This window comes from Halyomorpha halys, unplaced genomic scaffold, assembly GCF_000696795.3.
Source record: "Halyomorpha halys isolate HHAL.00 unplaced genomic scaffold, Hhal_1.1 Scaffold1209.1, whole genome shotgun sequence".
Taxonomy (NCBI): Eukaryota; Metazoa; Arthropoda; class Insecta; order Hemiptera; family Pentatomidae; genus Halyomorpha; species Halyomorpha halys.
Window position 1 is genome coordinate 28,652 of NW_027112142.1, and position 6,380 is coordinate 35,031.

The 6,380-nt window shown below is 31.7% G+C and overlaps 1 long non-coding RNA gene across 1 annotated transcript in view; it reads right to left on the minus strand.

The window, feature by feature from the left end:
- Positions 1-6,380, minus strand: part of LOC136796434 (uncharacterized) — a 100,735-nt gene that overhangs the window by 4,110 nt on the left and 90,245 nt on the right. The gene's annotated exons all lie outside the window — the stretch shown is intronic.

Here is a 6,380-nt window from a genome sequence, read left to right on the forward strand (position 1 = left end):
AAAGAAAATGAAAATTGAGAGGAAGAAAATATATGTAACAATAGATGATAAAGAGGCAAATTATAAGTAAGTAGTGTACAAAACTTATAACGCGGGTAAGGAAAATGGATAAAAGTGGAGAAAATAAGGGGAAAGAGTAAAATAAATAAAGGGGAAAGAAAACAAAAAAGAAGAATAAAAACGAATCTGTTCGCTGGAAGATGGAGCGCCTAATGGTTACAGCGCAAATGGTGGTCAAACTCAGAATTAAAAAAGCCGTTACAGCAATGACTAAGTGTTTTGTTAAATTAATAATTATATAATTTAATTAATAATTATAAAGATCTAATCTTTCTCCTTTTACTGTAGCAGGGCAACATTTTAAGGAGACTTTGTAGTAATGAGATGGGCTGACTGTGAGTTCATGGTTGTGAGTCAAAAGTGTTGGGGCATATCTGAGGGTTATTTTTTATGTACGACATGAAACCCTGAACTCCTGCCCTCCACGGTAGCCTTACTTATCTGACTTTTTAAACAGTCAATCATAGGGAGTAGGTTGGTCTATGTACGACAAGACACAATTTCACAAGAAGAGATCATGACAAAAAAAAATGCAATTCTTCCCGAACGGACCCGCCCAGCTGGAATATCTGATCCCTTCATCAGCTCCCATTCACATCAGTGGAACTCGATTATCCTTTCCCAGTATTGTAAGAACAACCAGGCTTAATTTATAGTAGTCCATTACCTAATTATCCAGACAACCCAAACCTGCAGAATCTAAATTGCAGTATCTAGTAGATGAGATCGATTGGACGAAATACTGGGTCAAAAGAATCGAAATGGGTTACCACCAAGTTTTTTAGACATAATAATTTTGCGTCGACGATATCGATCAAATGCCGCTCTAGAGCTAGGCAGCCTAGGAAAAATCACGCACGGAACGAATAAACTCACGCGAACCACCGCTCTCATTTCCCTGATACAGCCAAATGGAAAGAGAATATTATTCCTAGCCACCTTGGTATCTACGCCAAAATGTGTCAGCCCAACAGTTTGCAAACAACCAACACAAGGGAATCTAATGTAACGCAGGCTTTTGTACAGTTATGTAACACTTTACAAAGGATATTAATTCTAAAGTTAAAGTTGTTTAATGATGTTTATTAATTAATAATTACATATTTAGCTCTGACACAAAGATCGAGTTAGTTGTATCTCAGCAATTAATACAAGAGCTGGGCTTAAAAAAAGGCAGTTAATTCACCCCAATTGTTGTTGTTGATTGTTGCTTAAAGGCGTAAAACCCTCTGGTCATCAACACGTATGGCATGATAAAAGTTAAAAATATTAAAATCGAAGAGGAGTTATAATTTCGAAATAAGGCGATGTGCTTTTAGAAATTCACTAATGTAATTTTAGCTTTCTCATCTGTGAGAGCTTCTGATAAATTTTGGGTTAGTCCTATCGTGTTTATTATTGGCAAATTGTGAGTACATTCTTATTCTTCAAAAATATGTCTAATCGTGAGAATGGACTGAGAATATTTGCACGTTGGAGGTGGCAGTTTTCTAACCAGGTGAGAGCGCGTGAGGAGAGTATGACCTATTCTCAAGCGGGTTAGAGCAACTTCCTCCCTGCGGCTGTTGCCCTAGGATGTTGACCGTGGTTTTACTGATCGTTTTATTTCTTTTAATTTACTCGAAGAACTCTCATCCCACTTAGCCTGCCTTTTTTATAATATTTGTAATTTAAGGGGTGTACTGAGTTCTTAAGGGGTAAGAACGGCGGTGCCTCGGCCAGGGAGCGTGAGTGCCTCTCAGGCAGCTTTGTCTGCGAGCTCGTTACCAACAATGCCAATGTGGTTTGGAGCCCATATGAATTTCACCCCAATTTTTGATTACTTTAATGAAAACTAGGTATAATTACTAGTCAAAATTGGTGAGTCTGTCGAGTATAGGTAGAGGAATTAAAAATGGTGGCTGTTTCGAAACCTTAAACAAAATTAATTTTGTTATTTAATAATCTTTAACACTACCAACGACACTAGAAAACCTAAGAGAACACCATTTAATGTAGAGTAAATTTGCCAAAATATGTGCCCTAATAGAGATACTTATAATAGCTCAATAGATCTCGAGATATAGCTTTTTGAAAAGTAAAAGTTCATAAAAATCTATATCTAGATCTCAAAAACCATTTGATGTAGAAATGTCTATTAAGACTCATTTTAAAGCTAAATCACGTTTATCTTTGTAGTGGTAATTTTTATGTTATATTTGGAAAAACTCACAAAATGATGATTTCTAGTTATTCGTACAGCCTTTTTTGCATTTATGAAAACAACATCTCAGAAAATATTAGACTTACAGGTGTCTGCCAGAGTTCAAAATAAAGGTGACCCAACTAACTAATAAGTAGTTTATGACACGTATCTTCGTAGGGTAAGTAGTTTTTATGATATTCGCATATGAATATGCATTTTGTACATGAAAGTTTGTCTAAATAACTATAAATTAATTCATTTGAGCAGATATGATGAAAAATAATGCTCCTACGAAGATAAACGTGATAAACTAGTTTTTAGTTAATTGAATTAGCTTTAATGTGAGTCCTAATAGACATTTGTACTTCAAATGGTTTTATAAATATAGATTTCTCAAAATAATTTTATTACTGATTTTTTAGAGCATTTTTTTTATGAAATTTTGCTTTTCAAAAAGCTATATCTCGGAAACTATTGAATGAATATAGCTCTATTTGGGCTTTTATTTTAGCAAATTTACTCTACTTTAAATGATCTCTTCGGTTTTCTATTTCCCTACCTATACTTGGCTGACCCATAGTTTCAGACTAGTAATTATAAATAGTTTTCAATAAAATAATAAAAAATTGGGATGAAATAACTGGCTTTTTTCTCCTTTTCGGCTACATTTCGTACAGGGTACTAAACGTATAAAAACTTGTGTCAGACAATTGGCCTGAAAATATAGTTGTATTATTGACTGATCCTCAAGAGCAACTATATAAATACATATGTATTTTTTTTCCTTCAAATTTCATTATCTTCTCTATTTCGGTTCATGTATATATATCTTATGAAACTTGAATGGTAATTATTGCTTGGTTTCATATTTAGAAGTATTAATGAAATATTTTAAAAAAACATAATTATCTCTTTTCATTACAATTAATAATAGTGAATGGATAATGACGGAGAAAGTGAAAGAGAATTGCTAAATGGTATTCAGTTGCCTAAGCTATAAATTGTTTTAATATATCAGCAACAGTTCCCACCAATAGCATTGCGAGGGGATATTGCATTTTCACAGCGATTGCACAAAACAATGGAGGGATCAGTTCGGCCATTTATTGTACCAACTGTAACTAGAGACTTGATAACAGCGGGGTATTATAATCCATGATTATGTTTTATTTTATTATGAATAAAATAAATAATATCGTGACCATTATATCGATTTAGCAAGACTGTCAGAAGCCACTCAAGAAGTATCGAAGCATCATGTATTTAGATATTAACCTCGTTCAGAAAAGGACTGAAGTTAGGAAATATTTCTCAACTTAGAAACAAATCCTTGGTGAAATTGATAGAATTTAATTACAAGAAAATTTAAAAAGAGACCATTATATGATGATTTCCATACAACGGCCAACTTCCTGGCAATCAAGTCCCAATTTCCAAAAAAAACTAAATTATATCTCTAAAAATAAAATTAATTTATAATGCTCTTAGATTAGCGCATAGCTAAAACTAGTACCAGGTGAAACTTAAACCAAAATCAATAAATCACATTATAATTTGAATTTTTTTCACCCATCTTCATTGCAAATTATGCCGCATCATGGAGTATTCATGATTCATCATGGTAAATTGAACTTTAGAAAATCATCATGTCAAATTTTTAATTTTGAGATCTCATTTCATATGGACTTTGTACTTTATTAACCATATATGCAATGAGGAATAACCCAACGTTTTTAAAAAATTGTATTTAACCCTTCAATACTTGGTTTTGAATGTATACAGTCGTAAGTAAATACATTTTGGTTTCTGACTAGTCTGAGTCTAAATTTCACAAAAATATGAAATTTACAATATTTTTTTTATTGGATTTGGCATGGTGACCTGATGTGAGATGACACATGGCTATAATTTACAATAAAATATAAACTTAGTGTTTTTTTTTCTGTGAAGAACCCACATAAGTAAAAACTTATTTATTAGTGCCTACGTTTCGGACAGAATTTAAAACATTCATTAGGCCTAAGAACAAAAACATAAGATAACAACTATAATATATAAAAGGAATTACTGAATCATAAGAAAATAACTGGTAATATAGATACATAAATAGTGTTGATAGAAAATGTGTAGTCTAAGTATTATAAGAAAATTTAGAATATATGAGAAAAGATAATATTAAAATAAACAAAGAAAATAGAGTAAAAATTAAAACATATATAATAATCTAGTAAGTAAATATATGAACAAAATGAAAATTATTTAAAGTTAAAGTTATAAAAAAAGTGGGGGAGAAAACGTGTATGCAAGTAAAATAACAGGATTGAAGAAATAGAATATAAAGATATATAAGCCAAAAGGAGGAAAGAAACATGATTATGAATGAACAAATCAAGTTGGTAAATATAAGTAAAATAGTTATTTAAAATTAAAGTTATTTTATTTTTTGTTTTTTCCTCTTTCATTATTTTAATAATATTTTTTCTTATATAACCTTATCTTGTTATAATACTTTAACTATTCATGTCTTTCAATATTATTTATGTACCTATAATGTTTGTTATTCTCTGATTTTCTACCCAGTCTATATATTCATTGTTTCTTATTTGTTCTTAGCCCTGATGAAGGCTAGATATTCTGGCTGAAACGTTGGCACTAAGCTTTTACTTATTCATGTTCACTGACAGCACTCCAACCATCTTCCCTTCATAGTAACAATTCTCAACCTTCTCCGCTTCTTCTCCAGAGTATCTAACTCTCAAATTTCAAATTAAATTGAGTTATTTGGTAATAAATTATAATAATTATTTCTTTCTGTTTATTGGATGGAGTTTCGGTCACGTTTTGTAGCTGTGTAGATCTTAAGTATAAAAACGTGTCTGTTAGGTCAGCCTAGTCGTTTGTGGTTTTCGTCTGGTAGAAAATATAGAAAATGGGAATATCAACATAATTAAGTGGTCAGCGATGTCTTCTGGCCGTCTGTTTAACTAGTTGTGGTTTATGGTTCAGGTCAGCGAGAACAGTTGAGAACCTTAAAAGGTTCTTGCAGTGGAAATGCAATAATAGTCAAGTAAAAAATAGTTTTTAGAAATGTCGTCACGATCGGAAGAGTAACAAGAATAGGCCAAGCGAAGGAAAGATGTTAACAAGTCTTAAAAAGACAGGCAAAGGTCACAAAATTGTTGAAGAAGTTCAACTTTTAGTTTATAGACAGACAAAAATGTGCAACAACAGTCTTCTTTGAGCACTGAATACGTGCAGCTGAACCCTTTGGGCTATAGAAAAAGTATATCTGCCAAAGTTGAGGAGTTTTGAAGGAGCTATAAGAAAATAGACATGTTTTTGCCAAGAACTAGGGGGACAAACTTCAAGCGTATGGAGAGAACATAAAAGTAGTTTTTGGAAGACAAAATAAGTGAGTCTTACTCTTTCTTTTGAACACTGAGTTCGATGAAAAAAGGAGCTCTGAAGGTTAATGAACTTCTTAAGGTTTTTTTTTATTATTGAAGACTTTCAGTTTATATTACCTTACATTGTATAAATATATAAAACGGTAGTATCGATCCCTTTTCTGACTCTAAGGAGATGGATTTTGACGATGAGGATTCAAAAGAAAGGGAATTTTATGAAGAAATGAACAATCTAAATCTCGATTCTTAAAATTTTACTGGAACTTTAATAAGAGTTAATTCATACCCAGAGAGTTTTTAAATCTCTGGCCGAGAATTTGGTTTTAAAAATTTCAAAGAGGAAATCAATAAAAAAGTACGTTCCTACGGAACATAATTGAGACCTGTGTTTTAAATATCAAAAATGAACGGTTTTTGTGTACGAATTAGGCATGGGTCAAACCTCATTCTAAGGTTAGCTTCCATAGTGCCATGGGATACTTATAATATATCGCTTAAACTAGTTACCATTTTTATGAGTTACAAATAAAGAGAAGAAGGTAAATATATTGTGTGAGAATTCTCGAAGAGGCAACTAGTCAAAATATAAACTCAGATTATATTCTGTATAAGAATCACATTGTAAATATAGGGTTTTTTTTTAAGCCCGATAGAACTTGAAATTGTAAAAAATAACACAAAAAATTAAATTGTAATCAAAATTTTTTTTTTATTCGAAAGATCAATAC